The sequence below is a fragment of the Ostrinia nubilalis genome, chromosome 15, assembly GCF_963855985.1.
Source record: "Ostrinia nubilalis chromosome 15, ilOstNubi1.1, whole genome shotgun sequence".
In the NCBI taxonomy this organism is placed as follows: Eukaryota; Metazoa; Arthropoda; class Insecta; order Lepidoptera; family Crambidae; genus Ostrinia; species Ostrinia nubilalis.
In genome coordinates, this window is record NC_087102.1 from 1,005,992 (window position 1) to 1,028,395 (window position 22,404).

A 22,404-nucleotide genomic window follows, 5' to 3' on the forward strand; every position below is an offset into this window, starting at 1 on the left:
TATTCACAAACATTACTATGTCTCAAAGTGCGCGTGGAAGCACAGGGTGACACGCGAACCAATCACAGAGCTCTATTCAATGCTGTTCACTTATGCAAGCATCGTTTGTGAATACGGGCGTTAGTTATTCAGTTACCTCGCTAGTCAATTCCGTGTTCCCCGCACATATATCGTTACTATTGTAGCCGGGGGCTGTGGGATCACAATGGCGGCTTCCATTTAGGCCCCTATCAGGAGCTAGTTTAGCAAACATTCGCCAAACCGCTTGCGGCCGTTTTCGTTTCAACATAAGTTACCTATTGATTGTGTGGGGACCGTGTTGTTTTGATGCCGCTTATAACGAAATATACGCTCTAAAATATTTTAAAGAAAAGCATCACTATTAAATCTTTAGTCGATTACATATGAATTCTTAACTATGTAGGTATTTTAGTACTTGAATAAACTTTAAAACATAAACACTTGAGGCAGTTTCATTTGGGGTATTTTCTATTATGAGCTTGTATGGTAGAAATTATACTAGTGTGCAAGCAAAAACTGAAAGGAAATGGTTGTTTTACCAATCCATTGGAGTGCGGGCTGTGCAAATACTGTTAAGAGATGCCTCAACGGGCAGGAAAAATATTTGCACTGATATTGCTTTGAAAGTGCAGAACACATTCCCGGCATTGGAATGAAGAAATAAAATCCAAAGAACATCTTACTCCTTTTATCTACTCAGTTTGCGACTATGATTCAATATGTAATGAACTTCTAAGTTGTATACAATTTCATCAATAATGTTCGTAGTCATGCGTTTGTTAGATCAAATACAGACCAAAAGTTTATTAATATGGCGTCTCTTTTAATTAATTAAATGAATTACTTCGTTTAAAAAAAATCGTAATTTTATGACTTTCCTTGAGAAGCTTACGTCCATCTGTGGACTGCATAGACTGCAATGATGATGATGTATAAAAGTTGAAAATACTCCACGCGAGTGCATGACCTCCTTTGCCTAAAAGCTCGCAGCGTCGCTGCCAGTCAACCGTCGCCTGCGTAATGGGTCATTGAGACCGCGCGCTCGGGCGCAGTAATTCGCAAATGCACTGCTGTTGCGACTTGCGAGCGATGCTTGCTTTTGTGACTGTGTACAGTGTGCTTACCATGAATTTACGTTAGGTGTGCTTACTAGCGACTGCGTAATGATTGATACTTTTGGAGTCGGTGCAGGCAAACTTTACATGTTTCATAATCTTGGCACCGACTCCAGAAGTATCAATCATGGTATACCTACATAAATATTAATAATTCGTCCTAATAAATAAGTAGGTAATTAGTAATTATTTTTCTACGTTTTAGTGTAGGTTTTTTGGAGTCGGTTTTTTTTTTTTATAAAATTTTACTTATTTCTTGCTTTTTAGTTAACTAATTATTACCTTGATGTTACCACTGAAGGTAGGCAGTACACTGAGACCAAAAAAAATTGGTTCATAATCGGCGGAGATATACGAAAAAAAAAAACATACGGGTCGAATTGAGAACCTCCTCCTTTTTTGAAGTCGGTTGAAAAAATGACATTAAATGTATGATAGATTGTAGAGCGCCTCTAGCGGCTACTTTCAAGAACTCAAATGTTAATTTTTTACGCACTCTCGCGAGCACTCCTGACGTAAACTCATGGTAAGCACACAGTTGGCCGTTTATACTATAGGATGCTAAGGTAGCCAACAACCTAATAGCAGAGGCTCTGTCGTTCATACTACAGGCATACCTTTTGTAAGACTGGAATAACATAGAATTGTGACACTGTTATCATTATTAATTTAGGTAAAAGCTTTCCTTCCTTCCTTTTGTCATCATTCATTTTGTGTCAGCACACTGGATGCTAGATCACAATGTTATTCCTAAGTCACTTGAAACACTTGAACTCTACGCGAAGTACGTGCCGAGCGGGCCAACGCTCTCTCGACAGCTTAGCATGAGTGAAGGAGCGCTGAAATACTCATGGCGTTCACAGCTAGTGCTTTAGAGACAATCACAAAGATTTCTACAAACACTATTATAAATAAAATGGAAATACTGCTACTGCAAATTACATATACTACTTATTTAAACCATTATTTAAAAGAAATAAATTCATTATACTCCGCGCAAAGACTCGTAGCAGGCAGTGTAACGGTCACGTTTTCTCTCGCACCCACGAACGTTGTTTATATTACGTAATAATTAATAAAATATTGGCGAGTGTGCATCTCCGTTTCAAAAATTACCTATGAACTCGCCTGTCACAAGTCTTTGCGTCGAGTATAGTCTTATCAAACAGCGCAGTTTTTTAATTTTGATACAAATACCACAAACACTAAACAATCATGCAGCTTTAGCCAGTCATTTGTAAATTACTTAGATTCGAAAATCAACATACAATTTTGAAAACCAAAGTGCAAGTATTTTCAACTTTTAAGATAAGACAAAGACACGAACACGACTTCGTAAGTTGACTACAACTACAATTTCCATAAGTTGCACTGCAGTACACAGGTCGTAAAGACCATGTTCGCAGTGACAGGTTTCTCAGAAGGTGAACGTACGCGTAACTTTTTAACCTGATGGGCGATACGGATGAAATATGGCAGTGTTCGGCCAACTCGTTTCAAAATGCACTTTGGCCGCGATATCTTTGTCGAAATGGTTTTTGAATAACAACTAGGGTTTCTGATTTCTCGACCTATTTTTTTTCTCGAGTTTCGGGAATTCTCGAGGCGAAAGTCTCGAGTTTTCTCGGGTCTCGAGTCTTTTAATTAAAACTGTTGAAATCGGTTGAAATTTAATAAAAAACACAGGTTTTTTAATCTAATATACCTACTTTAATGCACAACAATCAATATTAGAATTTAGTACGATATTATTTTGGTAAGAAAACAAACAAAAAATGAAATCTTCTTTCATAATTAATATTAACTAATAATCATAACTTAGTTATTAACTAAAGGAACAAAAGTCATAAAGTCGCTAAATAACAATAAAAAATCTGAAGCTACAATTGAATCACTTGTTTTCCAAAGGACACAGGTCCAAATAGCAAAATTACGATAAATAGTTTTTTTTTATAAACATTTTTGTTTATAAAAAAAAACTATTAAACACTTTTTAATATTTTTTTAAATTTCTTTAGGATAACGACTTGAATAAACTACGAAGAGACACGAGTACCTAACCTTACAGACAGTTAACAAATTTTTCGGTCTTTAAATCAGTCAGAGTTAAACATACATAATAAATAGGTATAGCATACTCGTAGGTAAACATTATTACTTAGTTTCGATTGAGATCATTAATATTGCAAATTAAATCAGTTAAAAAAAGAAGACTAGGCCAGTCTAAAAGCAACGTTAACCTATTAAATAATTAAAAACTTACTTTTGTCTAAGAAAACAGGCTTTCAAGAGTATTAAAGCTTCAAAATCGAAACTCGAGAATTCTCGAGCTCCGGTAATTTTTTTCTCGTCTCGAATGAAGCCAAATTTCTCGAGTTTTCTCGAGTTCGAGAAGGCTCGAGCAGAAACCCTAATAACAACGCGTCGGGAATGGAAGTGGAAAAATGCATTATGTAGCAAATATGAAGCTTGGTTTGAGTCTGATATTTATGATGTCAATAGTAGGATTGGAAGTGCAAGTAGCTTGTAACTTTTTATTTCAGTTTTACTACATTTCTATTTGCGAAACCTGTCTATGTTTATAGCAAACTCAAAATAAATCAAAATTGGATTTACCAATTACATTGTTCCAAAAATACAACTATAAATAAGTAGTACATGTGGCTATTTTTATTTGTCAAATCAAGATCTAATACAAAACAGATAAGAAATATTTTAAAGTCTGCTTGTGACCATGGCTGCAGCATAGCAGTCGAAACGTCAAGCCGTGAGTGCATAATGTAACTCATTAATAAACGTCGCGTTATGACGTCTTTCTATTTTAGATAAGAAACAAATATAGTAGAAATCTAGAGTACCTGTTTCACCGTACAAAAGGCTACATCCAGGCGCCTGCAAGTGGCAGGCTAAATGATTGTAATGAGAGTGTCGCGAACAGCGCTGCTACGAACAAAGCAGTTTGCTACGAATGGCGTAGCGACGGTGCTACGGTGCTACGGGCACCCGTAGTAACGACTACGAACTAATATTGCAATGTTTATGTCACCGTAAAATTGTGAATTCCGTCAGATTATAATCTGACGTAGTTAAATTACAATCTAACCTAACCTAACCCACTGTTAGATTACAATCTAACGCGTTATATTATAAACTGACAAAGTTCACAATTTCACGTTGACATTTATAAGGAAGCTTTCCATTTCAAAGTCAGTCAAGTCGGTTGAAATTATTATCTTACTAATATTATAAATGCGAAAGTTTGTATGGATGTCTGGATGTCTAGATGTTCGTAACTCTTTCACGCAAAAACCACAGAACGGATTTTGATGAAACTTTACAGTATTATTATTTATAACCCAGAATAACATATAGGCTATAATTTATGACGATCTGTGACAAACTAAATGAAGCCGCGGGCAAAAGCTAGTCTTGTATATGTATACGGTAAATCTTCCCAAGTGATTGCAATACTAAAGAGAGGATGAATAAAAATGCCGTAGTAGATAACGAGCAGGAAACTTTTTAAGTTCAACACTGCTACGAATAATCGTACCAAACTACTACGAATTTAACGATACCTATAGTGAAAGTTAACATTCTACAAACTATATAGTCTATCTGGGTGTTAAAGCAGGCTATATTTGCTAGGTGGTAGCTGTGAGTTGCTAGAGTTTAGGAAGACTGTTACGATAAACCCTAGAAAAAGCTACAACGCGAAAAATACTTAAAATTCGAAGTCAAAAGACACATTGCGAGCGACACACTGTTTAACTGCAAAACAAAGTCGTGACGGAGCGATCTGCTACAAAGAAATATAGCAGTATATTTTACGTTAAACAGAATATAATTTGGATGAAGCAAGCAGATGTTTCAATTCCTTCAAATGAATTAAAAGAAGTTTCAGTCTTGAGTTGCCGTCCAAAACTATTTTATCATAAAGCAAATATTATTTTGTAATTCTTTTTTATCTTCGTTTTTCAAATTAGCTACCAAATAACCCGTGTTAAATGTAATTTACGTTCAAACCGCCGTATTAGTTAGCTCTAAAATACCGACGCGCACAATTTATCTTTCAGTGGTAAACAGTAAAAGCTAACCGCACTCAGCGAGCCAACTTTGTGCGATATTAAATTACTGGAATAATGTTGAGTTGGGCGTTCATTTCATTTTGTTTATAAAAATAAATAATAAAGCACACAATAGCTTGACTTTGTACGTGACTCTGTGGGGTACAAAACAGCTTGACTTTTCACGTGATACTTTAAAAACAATGAGTGCAACAATGGACGTGAGGACAAACAAATACGGGATTTTATCGGATTAAGCCAGCTTTAGGTGGACGGCTCACATTTACGCCAGGAACGCAACTGTCAGATAAGCCTGAAAAAACCTACGATAAAGTGTCCCCAATTGCTTTTTAACGTAATAAGGTATAAAAGCAAGGGTTCGACCCTCAACACAATTATGTAATTAATAATGACGTACAAAATTATGTGATAATTTTCCACTCTGTACATTCTATCACGCATTGAACCTAAACACACAAAGGTCACAAAATGACCCTGGTACTACAGTGTACAGCTTCTATCTTTGAGGAACAGAAACGACACGAGACTAGGTACTATAATAATGAGTATTTACATACTCTTACGAACATAAGACACCATCAACTCACAATAGCTTATCATACGGTCTATGAGTACCTACCTAGGTCTACACACCAACTATTTTAATGCCTATCTCTATCACAGACACCAGCTTTCCAGCGTGAATGAGAGAGACAGCTACTTAATTATACACATCGCCAAATCGTAAAGCGTTGATCGTGACACGTACTAAGTTCAGAAACGTGTTATCTAAAGCGACTCGCATCCGCCACCGTTCCACGTTATCCAATTTACGAACTGAAACTCCAGAGACGTAATTCCAAGACACGGTTACAATTTAAATTATTCAATGTGGGTAATGTAATTAACACTTTCAACTGTTTCAGGCGAAATGTGAAATGCCTATATGAATTGTTTGTTAATTAAACCTGCTGAGTAATTGTGGGTTAACTTTTCGCGTTCGAAAAAGATGTTAACATTAATTGCTGGAAGAATTGGCGTGTGATATCTGTAACTGGGTATGAAATATCATATTTCAAAGATAAAATCATTATACTTTGTAGCCTACAAACATCACAGAATATCGTTTATTAATGTTTGCCTAAAAATAAACCGTAATATTTCGGCAAACATAAAATAAAATGTTCTATTTACGTAAGTGTTCCCATAAAAACACGTTCTGTTGGGAAAGCAAGCAGATTTCAATTGAAATAAAACTCGCCAGGTTCAAATACAGTTTTTTCAATCCCGGCGGAATGTTTTCATTCGTTTTAGAGCAAAAAGTTTTGCTTTTCTCGATAACTTGTGAACAGATGCTAAAATGAATCTGAAAGTGTATTAAACTACTTTGATCAGTAGTAGCACGTGGTGTGATATAATAACGGATTTTCACAGGGAAATGTAGTCAATTACTAGACGTTTATTATAGATATTTTTAAATTAGGAACTATCTTATTCTTTTTTTTTTCTTTTTTTTTATGCATGACAAGGCAGGTATTTGACCACAATCGCACCTGATGTTAAGTGGGATGCAGTCTAGGATGGTACATATCTGCCTAATCTATTCTTTGTCTAATCTCGCTATCCAGTTCAGAAAAAAGATATAAGTTTCTACTTAAACTCAAGCAGCAAAAGCTTATTTTCAATCTTGTTTTACAAATCTCAGATTAGGAACCATGATTCAAAAAAGCTCACGAATATAGCCAGGCTTCTGTGAAATATGTATCCCCAACCTACCGACAGCAACCCATTTGATCACTAACGTCGTCAAATGTAGCCCAAATTGGTTTGAAAAATCCATCGCCGAAAGCGAATGAGCGTAGATGCTTTAAGCCACAGCCTAAATTAAACAGACTACATTTTTAGGAAAACTCTATTTATGGAAAAATCTCTATTTTTATTTCTTTCTCGTAACAAAAATCATTTTGGTAACAGCAACTATAGTAACTAGCGATAAAATTACCTGAATTCTGCCGTTTCGATTTTGTATTTCTTTTAGTTATTTGTTTTGTACTCTTTATAAGTATGAGTGGTATCAAATAAATGTTTTATAGCCTGACCAGGAACATAAAAACCCTGGCATAGAGGCGCGTCAATTGCATTTGATAGTGCAACACTGAGTACAGTCGTACCTGTGTTAAATTAATAGGCTAACTTTATGTATCAGGATTCAGGATTACGGGCTAATTTGATATTTTCATAAATTAACAAAAAATATTATTATAGGTAACCTGGTTTAAATAAATTAATAAATGAAACCATCAATCGAGCTAGTAGGATTTATTTTATTATTCATCAATAAAATCAAATTCAGAACTTGAATATTCAACTGCAATGTCTGCTCATGAACGCTTCAAACTCGGTACTTCTTTCCCAATTCCATAAAATTCAACACTTAGAAAGTAACAAAAAACTTTAAAATAGGTAGTTGAAACAAACCACAGCTAATTTTCATAGTGGACTGTACTATATTATAAACATGTCAGTCAATTTGACAACTTTTGTCGGAAACATTATTCAATGAAAATATTGTCCGAACCCTTAGTATTCTCTTCGACAAATACTTTAACACATTATGAACCACTTTTCTTTCACGAATATAAAAAGATTTTAGCAATTTAATTCACAAAATCAATTGCGCACATTGAAAATAAAGTTTATTTACACTTTGACAGCAATAGACTGACATGCAAGGTGACATGTCAATGAAGTTTTCAGTTACTGTTGCCATTAAAAGAAATTAGTACCATTAGTTTACCGCAACATGGCGAGGGTTTTTATGTTCCTGGTCGGGCTATAGCTAAATTATGCTCCGAAGATTACACAAGTGACAATTCTGTGGCAAGTTAAACCGTATTAATTTGCATCCATCAGCATTTTTGCAGCATGATAATTATTTACAAAATCTAACACGAGGGCGGTCTCTTCTATTTGTGCTACGTTAGTGTAAAATTACCCTTGTCGGTTTTACAATGTTATTACCTCGACAGGGTTCACAATGTCACGGGCAACGTAACTCAGTTATGGGGGGCACAGACAGCTTTTAGGGATCGCCATGGAAATAAAAATCATATCGAAGAAAAGGAAATAATATCGGGAACAAATAGTAGAAGAATTGGCGACTAAGGCTGAGTTTCACCACCTAACTTTGACGATAACGTTGTTGATTGACGTTTTTGTATGAAGTTTGACATGTTTTTGACGTTTGTTAAAGTTAAAGTAAGATGCCGCCGCAACCCAGCCAAAATAGGTGGTATTAAACACACAGAAAAGCGCTAATATAACTAGGTATGGAAGCTTACACCACGCAAACTCACACCATGGTGTGATTGCTTTTATATAAATATAGAGCAATTCACGAAAAAGAGAGATTTGCATAACTTTAATACAAGAAACAAAAATAAACTTGCCGTTCCAAATTTCAGACTGCATAAGATTGGGAATTCATTTATGGGGAAATGTATTAAATTATTTAATAAATTACCACAAACTGTTGTAGAACTACCTATTCATAAATTCAAAGCACATATTAAAAGTACCTTAATGAAAAAGGGCTACTATAAAGTCGATGATTATTTAAAAGATAAAAATGTTTGGGATGCGTAACTGCCTAGCTCGCATAAATATTTATAACTATGTATTTTAAAAACCTGTAAACCTTTGAAAAAGAGGCTGACAATAGTGTCGGAGTTTCTTGCGCTGCTTCTTCTCAGCACTGGCCCATTTATTGTCCTGAAGCAGTGGTAGGGTTAATACTGGGACGTGTAAAAGTGCTTTTTTAAAGCCTACTTACAGAAATAAATGAGTTTTACTGAGTTTTTTTTTTTACTTATTTTGCTGTGGTGCTTTCAGTTATACACCAAAATAACTTGCCTGTTTCGTTCTATTCCGAGGTTGTTAATTGAAGATGCCAATTCAGATTGCGGTTCAATTTGTTTAGCAAACCAACATTGTGTTATTCTAAGTGGTATTTTGTTAATTGGAGTTCAGAACGAATTCTCGCGATAGCCGTCATTTTTGCGTCGGGAATGTAAAATAAAAATCTACTTTAAGATTCCTCCCTTGATAAATAAGTCCCGCAAATTATACAGCCTGACATATTTTGGTGTTTAGCACACGAATAGGCCATTCAGGATTAGGCCTTAAGATGGAACTAGTGTAAATATTACACCATTTTGAAGAAATCTGATAAGCTTCTTATTCAAAGCTCGGCTTAGCTTCGTCGCTTTTCAGGAGGGTGCGAGAGACGGCTGAAACTAGCTTCATCCGATATATTAGGGAAACTACCTCATACTATAATACAGACTACTACAGTAGGCTCTACGAAAAAGAAAAAGATAAATGCCAGTACGTTTGCTTTGAAAGTTGGCAGCCAGTTGGCGTCTGAAATTGTGAATTGCAAGAGTTAGAATAGACCTACTGTATCCTCTTACAGTATTGTCGTATCTTATATTTCCAATATACGCAGAAAATGAGACACGCCTGCGGTGGTGAATTTATCTATCTTGAACCAAGTTGAGTGAGAAATTTATTCCTTTGCTCATAATAATGATCGGGTTTGTTTATGTGAAACGCGTGAAGTATTTTCCGTCTTAAAAGAAAAGGGAGAAGAAAAGTGCGGGTTAGATAAGTACTTATATTTAGGAAAAACCGCTATAAATGGAGATCGTAGAGAAGAGAATTTGTTATTATCTTGTTACTGAGGCCTGAAGAATGTTCACTAATTTTGTTTTTTAGCTTTCTGTATTCTCTGTTAAAAATAAAAAATACACGTGAAAGAATTATTTCGATACGTCAATTAGTTTCCAAGATATTGAATTTTAAAAGTGCGGGCGGCGGCCGGCCCGCCATTTTATGCGCGTGACGTCATATTACAGTGACTGGCACATATTTGTATGGGTGGAATCTTGCAAGCTGAATTAAGACCCACTTCCGGGCAACCGATTAAGCTGAAATTTCGCATACACATGTGATTTGGATGACCATGCAATATTATGATGACATGGAGCTGATCTGATGATGGAGCTGATCTGATGATGGAGCTGGAAGGTGGCCATAGGAACTCTATAATAAAACGACTTAAATCCATCGAGTTTGGGCTCGTTCGTTTTGTATTGATGAGTACTTTAATTATATATAGTACCTAATCAGGGTCTAATGATGGAGCTGGAAGGTAATTCGCAATAAAACGACACAATCGCATCAAGTTTGGGTTTGGTTCAATTTTAATTTCTGTGATGGGTCTGGGTGTTAATATGTATAATAAGTATGTATTTACAAAAAAAATGTATTTGAGTATGTTTATATCCGTTGTCTAGTGAGCGGACACTGTAAATGTACGTCACGCGGGGTCACGTGACCGTCGGCAGGACTCGATATTTAAGCGAGATTTGAATGCCTATAAAATCATAACTACTTGGTATTTTTGAATGAAATAAAAACAAATGTATTTGTATATGTAAAAGCTTAACTGTAACATAGGTTTCAAGTGATTTTGCATACCTAGTAACATTTTCATGTGTCTTGAAGATAAAACTTCTCATTTTGACATATTTCCCATACTGAAACTGTCAGTGCAAAAAACTTATTCTACAGTTAAAAGTTATCTGACGATTGAAAAATCAGCCAAATTAATTGAATAACCACGTTACATTTATGGTCAGTTAGCAAGCAATGTTTACCTCAAACTAAATATTTACAAAGGCCTGTCACACAGGTTTCCCGACAAGCTCACAGAGGGCGCTAGCGCACGTCCGGTTAATTAACCGGTGGGGTTGCGCACAGTGCAGTGAAATTGTTTTATCGCCTCTAGGCGGCGGCTTTGACTTTATACACAACCGCATCGCGCTTTTAACACAGCAATTGATGATAAAATACCTGATGAATCGATTTTGATGAAATGTAAACGTTACTTGATTTTACCAACTACATTTTACACACATTTTTACATTTTTAGCACAACGAATAGCTGTTATTTTTACGACAACACCAAAGATTTAGAATAGAGGTAGAGTAGAATGAACGGCACCTTACGTAGTTGTTGTAGGTGCGATTATGCAAGAAAAATGTATAGGTATACAGCAGGGGTGGCCAACCGGTCGATCGCGACTCTTAGTCCAGTCGATCGTGGCAAGGCAAAAAATACTACATGATTGTGTACTAAACTATGCTGTTTCATTTAAGATTTCAAGAAATATGTTAGTGGTAGATCATCCAGGATTTCGTTAGTAAACAGTAGATCTTATGTCTAATCAAGTTGGCTACCCCTGGTATACAGGGTGACTTTTAAATCGTTGGCATTCTTTTAAACTAAGACGCTACTCATGGTACATAGTACATTCCCTAAATATGAGACAAATCCAATGAGTTTTCTTTTCTTAATTTTACTATTTACTTATTTGTATTAGTGTGCTGTATTATTTGTATTAGTTTAAAAGCATGCCAACGATTTTAAAAGTCACCCTGTACAGTCTGATGTGCTATCGACTGTACATTGCTGCTCCACTGAACAAACGGCGGAACATTAGAAAGAGTAAGTCGATTAACTTCGGCCTCTGTCCCTCCCCGAGGTGCGATACATCAAGACGGCTTGCAACGGGTACCTACACACGGTAGAAAAGATCGTCGAGTGAAAACCTATTTGCTATGTTTACATTTGCAGATGAAAGTATGTATTTCCACAAGTCCTGTGTATTTTCAGGTGAAAGTATTTCCACACTTATGTGGAAGATACGTAGGCTTTGCCGTCTTAAAAATAGATATCGTAGGCGTTATTCACATTTCTTTTGTAAGTTGTTTCGTTACGCTTTTCAAAGATATTTATTTTTTACTAAAAAGGGACTATTTAATTGTGGGTTGACATTTGAACTTGGAAATTCTAGGAATTTGAATACATGACCTTTTCATTTAATAAAGAATTACTCGTAATACAGTTCAATTAGGTAAATGTATGAATTTAGAAGGCTTAATGTTGTAATCCAGTTGGCGATTAATGTTAGCTAAACTGAGGGTCTAAATTCCAAGCCGTATCCTATTCAAAGACCTATTCAAACTCATGTGCCCTATTTATAAACTATTCGGGCCCGTTCAGTTTGGGGAACACAATTACGTTAATGTGCCAAACTTGTAGTTGAACCCCAATCATAGTCTGCATGAAGTATTTCATATTAAATAGAAGAATTTGGGTATTTTCAACAACCATCCAATATACGTAATATTAACAACCTAAAACGAATAGAGATGGGATTTATACTCGAGTCACACGATAATAAACCACTTATTTTATGAATAAAGAAAAGCATTCTTAAAAAAGATATGGTTAAGTAGGTTTGGCATACTATACTTGATTTATTTGTTTTAAACCCCGATTTATTAAAAACTTCGCGATAAAGTTCGCCACACGTATTGTCTGTGTGTCCCTCAACAAGGATACTAGCACATGGCCCCTTCTTATTCATGCGCGAAAATTCCAATTACACTTTTGTTTTATAAGTCAACCACCTTACCTGCTGAGGGATTCCCGCCCTTGTCCCCACCAGGTAAGGTCCACCGTGGGAAGGTGGAAGTCGTGGTGATGCCCCGATGTTTATTATTATTGCGCGGCGCTGTCTGCAGATATTGTGTTAGGGGGCGATGAACCCGCCTTCATAGGAAGTTCGGGTATAACTCCTTTAATTAATATTTATATTTGGGGACGAATAATACGATGGTCGGGGTATTTGTTGGAAGTAGGTAGGCAAAAGGATTAAAGGAGTATTATTTTGTAAAACTGTTTTATGGCGTTATTACACGCCATGATAATCGTCCACTTTCAATTGCCAGTTTAGCCAGAAAAATAACAATTGCTACTACGAAACTTACCATAAGATGACTGCTTGTCGAAAATTATACACCTTTATTGTTTCCGTTTAACTGTTAAAAAGTCTAAAACCAATTTTATTGACCGGTTTGTTACTAATTATGTACCTACAGTCAGCAGCGTCAAATAATTCGTGACACCCATAGTGGCAAAAAGTTGACAACACAACCTTATTCCAATTGTAACAAAGACGTTGCGAACTTTTTGGCAACTTTGGATGCCACAAACTACACTCGGCATCAAATAAATCGCACCTCCCGCAACAAGCACTTCTCGAACATATGCATCCCAACTTCCCACCAATATTGGTTCCATTTGAAAGCCTAGTTCTAAACTTCATTCAATTAAAGGAAAGGTTTATTATACCCCAAAAATGTGTATCTAGAAGGATCCAGAGTCACTTCTTCAAAAAATAGGTAGTTACGCTTGACCCAACTTTCATGGCTATAAAAATGTTAAATTGGGATTAATGCTATCCATCTGTTAAAAATGACACGTAAGATCATTATTTGGTTTTATGACCACAAAAATTGTTCTAATTGATCCCAGAGGTGAGCCCCAAGTGAGGCCTTTTTTCAAGTCACATTAAAATTTATGGTACCCGTTAATTGTTTATAAAAAAAAAATGTGTTTTTCTTCAAGTTTATTTATTGGGCTTTCAAATAACACCAATACTCTTGGGGCACCATGATTGTGTCAGAAGGAAATCTTTAAAGTTCGCGTCGCGGAAGGTGCGATTTATTTGATGTTGAGTTTTACGTTGACTGTACTATCACACACACGATACGACGCTCAAAACGTTCTCGCACCGTGTACTAGTCCCTCGCTAGAAACACGCGCAAGGCCCAATGAAACGCAAGTTAATGCACTGAATACATAAGTTACGGTTCCAGCATGCATAATGTAAGGCTGACTGCAGCAATTAGCAACTTCGCAGATTCAATTACCAAACGTCAGAATTCGCGGAGTGGGCACTCCAACTGGGTGACAAATAATAATGGTCATATTTGCACATAACTAATGTACACACAGAGGCAAAGTGCTGTTGAGCGTAACTTCTTGGAAGTGCAAGCTGGGATTTATAATTCATAATAAAACGGTCATTTTCATAATTCCCTGTTCATTTTTGATTCACTATATGGAATTCAACAAAGACACCCGGGACCCTTAAAAAGCAAGCTTTCAAACACGTAGATCTCATCTCTACAGTACCATACCTACAGTAGGTATGTCCCTAATGGATTTAGGTAGGTACCTCATGTTTATCCCAATAATGATTTAGGTATCCCACAAAAATTTTAGGTGTTTATTTTTACCTGTGACAATCCTTGTCTCATCTTATCATCCGAAAATAATTGAGTAAGGTTTTTGTCATGTGGGCGTACAAAGAATCTAATAATATCGTACACAAACAATTTCCGAGGGGATTTTCCCTCGGAAAGATAACACAACATGTAGATTCTCTGACAGGGCCTTTATTTACTTGTCAACCTATATTTAGACTCTTTTGTGCTATTAGGTATGATTTTGCCTGTTTAAAAGGAGGTAATGTCACGGTGAGAACGACAGTTTCATAGAATCATTTTACTTATGAACTTCTCTAAAAAGACGCAGAATTGTGTAATTTGTTTTCCTGTTATAATTAATTATTGAGAGAAAGTTTTGCCATTTACTCATTTGTTATTTAGTTGCTATTAGATCAGATGCTTTTACACAGACTGTTAGAAGTATTGTTAGGTTACTCTAAGTTGTTTCAACGTTTGATCGCAGTTTATAGTCTTTAATAAATATAATATACATCACATGTAATATGAGGTGAGCTTCCAAACTAAAGCTTACAGCAATAACTTCAAAAGAAGCATTTGAAACGAGAGCGTAATCGGCAAATAGTCGCACCTCAGCTGTTCCTGCATTATTCATCGCTCCCAATAAGGAAGGAAACAATATTGTTCCAGACATAGACAAAAAAGATCAGTCTCGACGATAGAAAAATTGTAAGAAAAGTGTTCTTTATTTCTACAGAATTTTTTTTTTTTTAAATATTGAACATTTATTTAGTCGTGACTCCAAAAAGCGTTTTTAAATAAATCATCTAACCTAGACCTACGTCATTTAACTCGTATAAAGATATTATTTCTTATGTTTATTAGGTAAAATCTTATCTAGTCTAAAATAATGCGAGGATTTACTACTCTATGTGTATAAAACATTGTCATTAATGGTTACTTCCATGTTCGGTTCCTGGAAGGGTTTCCATAAACCTCATACGTTCACGTATATTTCACCATATTAAAATGATAATAGAGATTTTATTCCATTGCAATAAAAAAATTCCAACGCAATGAGGTAGCTCATACACCTGAGCTGTGCCCCTGTCCCTAACGAAATAAACTCGCGACCAAAACGTTATGGGGTATAAATCTCAACTGTATGGAATTCCTGGACTTTCGGGAACCGAGATTTATGGGGACAATTTATTTTTATATGGCGAACGTGCTGCGTTCTAAGACTTTACATTCGCGGTGGAACCGCTTTAAAAATTGGGTACAAGTGGCCTGAGACAGTTTCAAATGCTTTTGTTGGGGACATTTTGTATTATTATACACACTTCGTATAAAAATGCAATGAAATGACATTTCCATGTGATATTTATTACAAAGTAGATACACACCGTAATTGATTTCCTAAATAAATAAAAAACATATTATTACTAATATACAATATGCACAGATAAATAGACATTACGACTAGCAATATTATCAACAGCCACTAACGCCTATCGGCTTCAAATTCAACATGTCCCCCCGTATCCACTTAACGAAACCACCATCAAAGGGCGTATCTTTTTAATCTGTCCACATCGAGTAATCCGAGCAAAGTAGTTCAATTCAATTAGAAGGTCGGCCCGCGCCTTAAAATAGAACAAAAGTGAGTTCCTAAATCAGTGTCGGATTGATTGATCAAAGTTTAATTTAAAGCTTCGTAAATAAAACATTTTTGAGCTATTATTGCTCTGTAACATTTCTGTAGCAACAGCAACTGCTCTATGTCCTTCAAGATCATAAATTGAGATAGGAAATTAGGACTTTGAAAAGAAAATATTGGAACTGAAACAACGAAAATTGAAATACTCGTAGTTTGCAAAAAAGTATACAGTTTTGTAAACATGCTAAACTCTACTACATATCCATTAGGAAAAAATAAATGGATTTCTGGTCCCTGCAACAGTTACATTATCATCATTAGTTAATATTAAACCGTAATCTCGAGATTGTCAGCAACAATTCTCGTGGACGAACCCTATTTATATGCATCAAATGAAGCAATTCCAAATCCCTAATCCAGTGCTGCCTGCGGCCAAATTAGCGATCCCTTTGTCAATTAATCTGTTGATTGCTTGAAGTTTGCTTTTCGACGGGTCTAGACTGGAACCGTTTTAGACAGAACTCACTGAGAGTCCTAATAGTAATTTACATATCGCCTGTTTGGTCTGGTCTTGGATGGATTCGTGTCTAATGGATTACAGAAGTTTCATTCGATAGGGCAAAAGAAGAATATCTTTTAGTGTTGGATTTTCGCAGTTACCGACTCCTATGTAAAATGAAACCATGTACTTATTGAATAAAATATGTACACAAATATGATACAAAAGTAAGGTGCGTTTCCATTCGTCTCGTAGTTTCAGTTTTGGCTTTAAGAGAAACGAAACAAATTATTTAGACGACTTTCTTTCCAAAATCAGCTTTTCCTGGACCTACTTTTGTTTTCTTTACGCAGTAACTTTAAAACTTAAGCTGATCACTGACTTATGTACACTCTACATATAAGGAGTATTTTTCTTGCTTTAGATGGTTCAAGTAAGTCACCAGCTTTACGTTTTCCGCAGTGGCAGCGAGGCGAGCCGGGCGCAGCGCGTGTCATAAGCGAGTTTATGGGCGCCATGCTTAGCTGTGTGGTGAATGTGCTGTTGGCATGCGAGCTATCACAACTTACTTTATTAGTGAATTTAATGTAAGAAACTTGTGTGCTTTGCTGACAACAAGTGAGCTGAACAATCTTAGCTCATTTTACGCGACTAGTTTGGTTTGATTAATGGGCTCAGACTACAAACTTAATACGATATAGAGTCGCGGAGATGCTTACCTCATGATATAGTTTATATAAAATTATATGTTTAATTTCGTTTCCTAAACTTTTTAATCAGGCTTCGTCAGACACGAAAAAAAAAATCGTCCCCGTCATAGTACTTTTCACACCCTATCTAGTACATAATTTGTCACATTCACCCAACACAAAAACATGTCATCGACGCACTCCACTTTGTTCTTGAGAGGGCACACGGCTCCCTCCAATAAGCAGATCCCAGAGGGTACGTTCAAGTGCGACATGAAATAAAATTCACTTTATTCAAAAATTCTGGATAATAATATAAGCTGGATGAATACTCCGAAAGGTAGAAATCCCTTGGGTTATGACGAAGATCGATTATGGATGAATAGAAAGTGAAATTATTAAGTTAGAATTCAAGTAACGGGACTATTCCCACCTCTCATCTCCTGTGTAGCCAGGATCTACAGCTTGGCCGTCAATAAAAACCCAACCATATAATTCAAGTAAGTCGAAAAATACATTAGTATCAAATTATAAAATCTGGCAATCGAAAGATACGAATAAATTCATGTCATTCTAAATACACTGCTCTATGTGCATACAAGACTGAAATAAATAAATTTATAAACTAAGTTTCCCATTTTTATTCAAGTCTGAGGCGGGATTTACTACAAACTTACTTGATAGAGACGTGCGTTCTCTCTGGAAGCACTTCGAATTGAGAAACGCGTTTGAACCTGTCAATCCAAGGTTTATCGGCTGTCCCCTATGGATACACGTCAAATCAAGGGCTCTGTACAGCTACAGCCCGCCGTGTCTGCGTGTGGGCGGGCCTGTCACTATTCGGGCGGATGTATGTGTGCGTTACACGCCTTAATCAGAATACAATATAGATGACTGAGTAGGCTCGCTCTACACAGGTAGATTATGATAATTTTAAAATTGACACACGTTCACTCTATAGAGTAGAAGATTATCTTCTTCTTCAAGCTAAAATATCTATATTATTTCTGTAGTCTATTCATAATACTGGTAGTGTAAAAGCGCCTCTGTTTCACAATAGGTGAAACATTATCAACCGACTTCAAAAAAAGGAGGAGGTTCTCAATTCGACCCGTATGTTTTTTTTTTCTATGTTTGTTACGCGATAACTCCGCCAATTATGAACCGATTTGAACAAATCTTTTTTCGGCGTATAGGTAATACCTCAAGGGTGGTCCCATTTAAATTTAATAATAAAACAACAACCCCCAAGGGTGGAAAATTGGGGATGAACTTTTTTATACGCAATATCTCCGCCGATTATAAACCAATTTGAACGATTATTTTTTTTTTGAATAGGTATTATCAAAAGGGTGGTTTCATGCGAATTTGAAGAAAATATTTCACCCCCAAGGGTGGAAAATTGGGGATGAACTTTTTTATACGCAATATCTCCGCCGATTATGAACCAATTTGAACGATTATTTTTTTGTTGAATAGGTATTATTTGTGTTCACGCATTTGAAGTTGGTTTTATTTTTTTTAAAAAGTTATTTTACAGTACAGGTACCTACAGATTACCTAATAAAATACGCAAGGAAGCTCTTGATTTGCACGGAACGTAGACAAGATCAGTTTTATAAGGCGATTTTTATACGAACATGATCATTTATATGGGTCTTCTGCGCTTCAGTGTCGTGCGGCTTAATCCACACGTGAGTGTCTCGCGACATGAATATTCAACAGGTCGCAAGATCGGTCCGCAAACAGATCACCGTAATATCGGGCGGACGTGATATTTGCCGCCACATAATCCACCTACTCGAATAACTATCTTATTTCATCTATATTCAACTAACTGTTGACTGTAAAAAACGTGCGTGATTGTATAATTCGCATACAGTGTCAGACCTCTGCATCAGCATGGCAGTTCAAGTTTTGACCGACTCATTGAAGTGTCAGGCTTAGTCCTAAGCTGTCCTAATTTCTAAGAATTGGACCACAGCGCAACGTAATCGCATTAGTATAAATTGCTACCGAAGTACCAAAATGACGCCTGCTCGAGGACGAATGACCGGTAACGAATACAACTGAACAAAAAAAATTCTGCCAGAATGTATCGAAACTCACAATGAAGTCGTGTCTTATAAGGGCAAGCAAAAGTGACTTTTTAGAGAAAGAAAATAGAGTAGTAAAGGCAACTACTCTCCACATGGCCATCCTGTTTCGGTTATGCCAATGAATATTTAACGGCTAGTGGTCAGAGCTCAGGACCTCATTATAAATGTAAACAAGGGCGGCTGATGGATCTGCCGGCCTACCCTTTGAATCGTGATGAGTTTACAAACAACTATAATTACATACTTTGTGATGCTAAAATATGGAGAACAGGTATATTTTTCAGTGATATGTCTATGAATCTGCCATATAGTTGACCCAAGTGTGGAAATTATTACCACTTTTTCTTCGGAAGATTTAATGAAGGCTACTGTGACAACGCCATTCTTGTGGCGGAGTTTTGAGCTGACGCTGTGTAGGTTTGTTGTCGACACGACAAGAAGAATTACCACTTCGAAGACTAATTTTTCAAAAATAGTTCCGAAAATATCGTTTTCTGTATTGATTCAAGCAGGAAGCGACATCTACGAGTATAATCCATCATCAATTCTTGTAAGACGAATGAATGAGACGTTAATTGCCAAACTCTTGCTTTATTATGGGACCCTTATTTCACTACGGAGGTTCTCCCCACAGAGATGAATGATTGATAGTGTATTGACAAGGCTGACTCATTTGCCTTCCACGAGCTAAATATTCATTGAGACCGGGCTTATTACGAAATGCTATTGAAACGGGTGGCGAAATCGCTATCAAACATAATGTATGGATCAAAAATAATTTTCGATTGTCTCGCACTCATCATTACAACACCACTGTTAATGACACGGCGCTAACTAGCTATAAACTAATCAAAACATGTACTACGGATGAAACAATTGGCAATCAGTAAAAAACATGATAAAAGCTTACGAACATACTTTTAATGCTGATGGAAAGGAACGAAGGAAAACCATTGCTCAGTTTTACCTTTAAAAATACTTAGGTGCCTTTACACTACCTATTTTTAATTTTACTACTGTGTAGTGTAACATTTCGTTTTCATAAAGATTATGCTTAATTTCCTTCACGTAATAAGGATCGGGGTATAAACATTCACCCGGGCCCGCTTAAGTTTGCACGGCGAAATTAAATGTTTGCTCTGCAGTATAGAGTCCGGTGTTTGATTTGATTTATATGGCACCCCAAATGTGTTTGAATTAAGTGGAATCTGATGGCTGCCCCAGCCAACTTGGTATGGCAGTAGTTTCATTCAAACTTTGTTGATTCTGTCTCTTCATTAGTTTTAATAGGTAATGCGTAAGTCGCTGAATTTCTGAAAAATCATACTTAGGAAGAAGGATGGAAATGAGGCTAGCTTTGTTCAGGTTTAAATAAGGTTACATTTATATAACAAATCTCTAAAATAATTTGTAAGCTAATTCGTTAATCATTCTTTAATTACATACTAAGGATAGACAGAGACGGATGCTTTAAGTTCGCTGTCACCTCTTTCGTTCTTAGGGTTGCCTCTCGCAGCCAGGGACAAGAATGGTTTATACTTTTCATATCTGTGTTACATAAATAAAGATGTGTTACAGGATTTTTACATATCCTCTCAAAGAAAACAAGCAGGTTTTGATATCGAAAATAATGTAAATAGAAAAAGAACCTAACTACGTGTAATACAACCTTTCTAATAGACTATGTCAGTATTGTAGAAAAATGTTTGTAGCCCGGCAACCCTCTCGCGAGAAAGATGGGCTAAAATATTCATAATAACAATGATCCTCCGCTCCACCCCTATCTCCCTCGAGCCTGATGAAGTGCGGCGGAGATCGGCCACTTTTAGCTCGTTATTTTTCGAGTGCTGCAGATTCATAATAACGTATACAAATATGCATGAAAAGGTCACGGTAACCCTTTTTTGTAGCCTACACAGCTGAATAACAGAAGGAAAAATTATAAAAAAGCAATTTAGAGGGCGATGTTACAAGGCTGTTGATTTTTATTTTGAAACCAATTCAACTATCTAAATCTATTTTACAGACCCTAATTTACAGTATAAGAGCCTAAACAATATAATCTAAGAAAATGTTAAAACCTTTTCTTGATCAGCAACAGCGTGATAATGTTTTTTAGATTTATAATATCTTTACGTAGAAAGTTGGTGTAATTTCAAAATTACAAAAGTTTCAAAGATGCCTCTTTAAACAGGTTCATGATAAAGAAAATGACGAAAAGTAAACCTACTTTATAAAATTTGTTCCAACACAAGGGTACGTAACGATGTTAAATCTAGCCAGTAGACCTTCATAACAAGGAAAATTACTCAGCACTAATAAATAAAGTAATTCGTTCCGAAACAGGCCGCGCCCGGTTGCATGCGAAGCGCATAATTATGCACTCGCGGCGCAGACAGGCTGAGTCTTTTATTTATGGTCGCGACATCAAAGACCATAAGGCTACTCTAGCCAAAAACCGAGCGAACTTATGCGCTTGTAATAGAAGTTATTTTGGAACAAAAGTATACCCTAACATGCTGTGGGCTGTACATAGGAATATTCAGCAAGGGAGGGCGCAAAATGTATTTTTATAACAGCCTAAAGGAATCCAGTTTGAAAAAATATTTCGGGTTTAAAAATACAAGATGATATTTTGAAGACTGACGCAACGCACTCTGTTTACGAGTTTCATTCTTTGTTTATGATAACATGATACTCACCAACTTCTTGAATCACGTCACCAGTATCTGCAACAAAAGATTTATTTATTTAAAAAATATTCAAACAACATCAGATAAAATTCAAATGGAAGGAGCGAAAATCGATAAAAATCCAAGGACCAAATTATGTAGCATCTATATGTGTGTGTGTATTGGAGTTCTAAAAAGCCCTAACCGTATAAAACGTATTCTTTCTTAATGTTGTTGTCATAGGTATACGTTTGCAACAATATGGTCAGACACAGATATGATGTAGGCTATACAGCATACCGTCTCATTAAAGTAACAAAAACGCCGTAGTACGCGACCCTCGTAGCCGTAGCGCATCTCGTAGTAATTGGTACGCGACTACGAAAACATAAAATACAAATACTTTAGTACGTTTCGGCG

General features: G+C 36.2%; 1 protein-coding gene across 1 annotated transcript in view; it reads right to left on the reverse strand.

Moving 5' to 3' along the window:
- LOC135078675 (stress-activated protein kinase JNK) overlaps window positions 1–22,404 on the reverse strand; it is a 194,609-nt gene that overhangs the window by 75,251 nt on the left and 96,954 nt on the right. The window contains exon 2 of the mRNA XM_063973219.1: window positions 22,015–22,041. The gene's annotated coding sequence lies outside the window, so the exon portion shown is untranslated. The remainder of the gene's footprint in view (window positions 1–22,014; window positions 22,042–22,404) is intronic.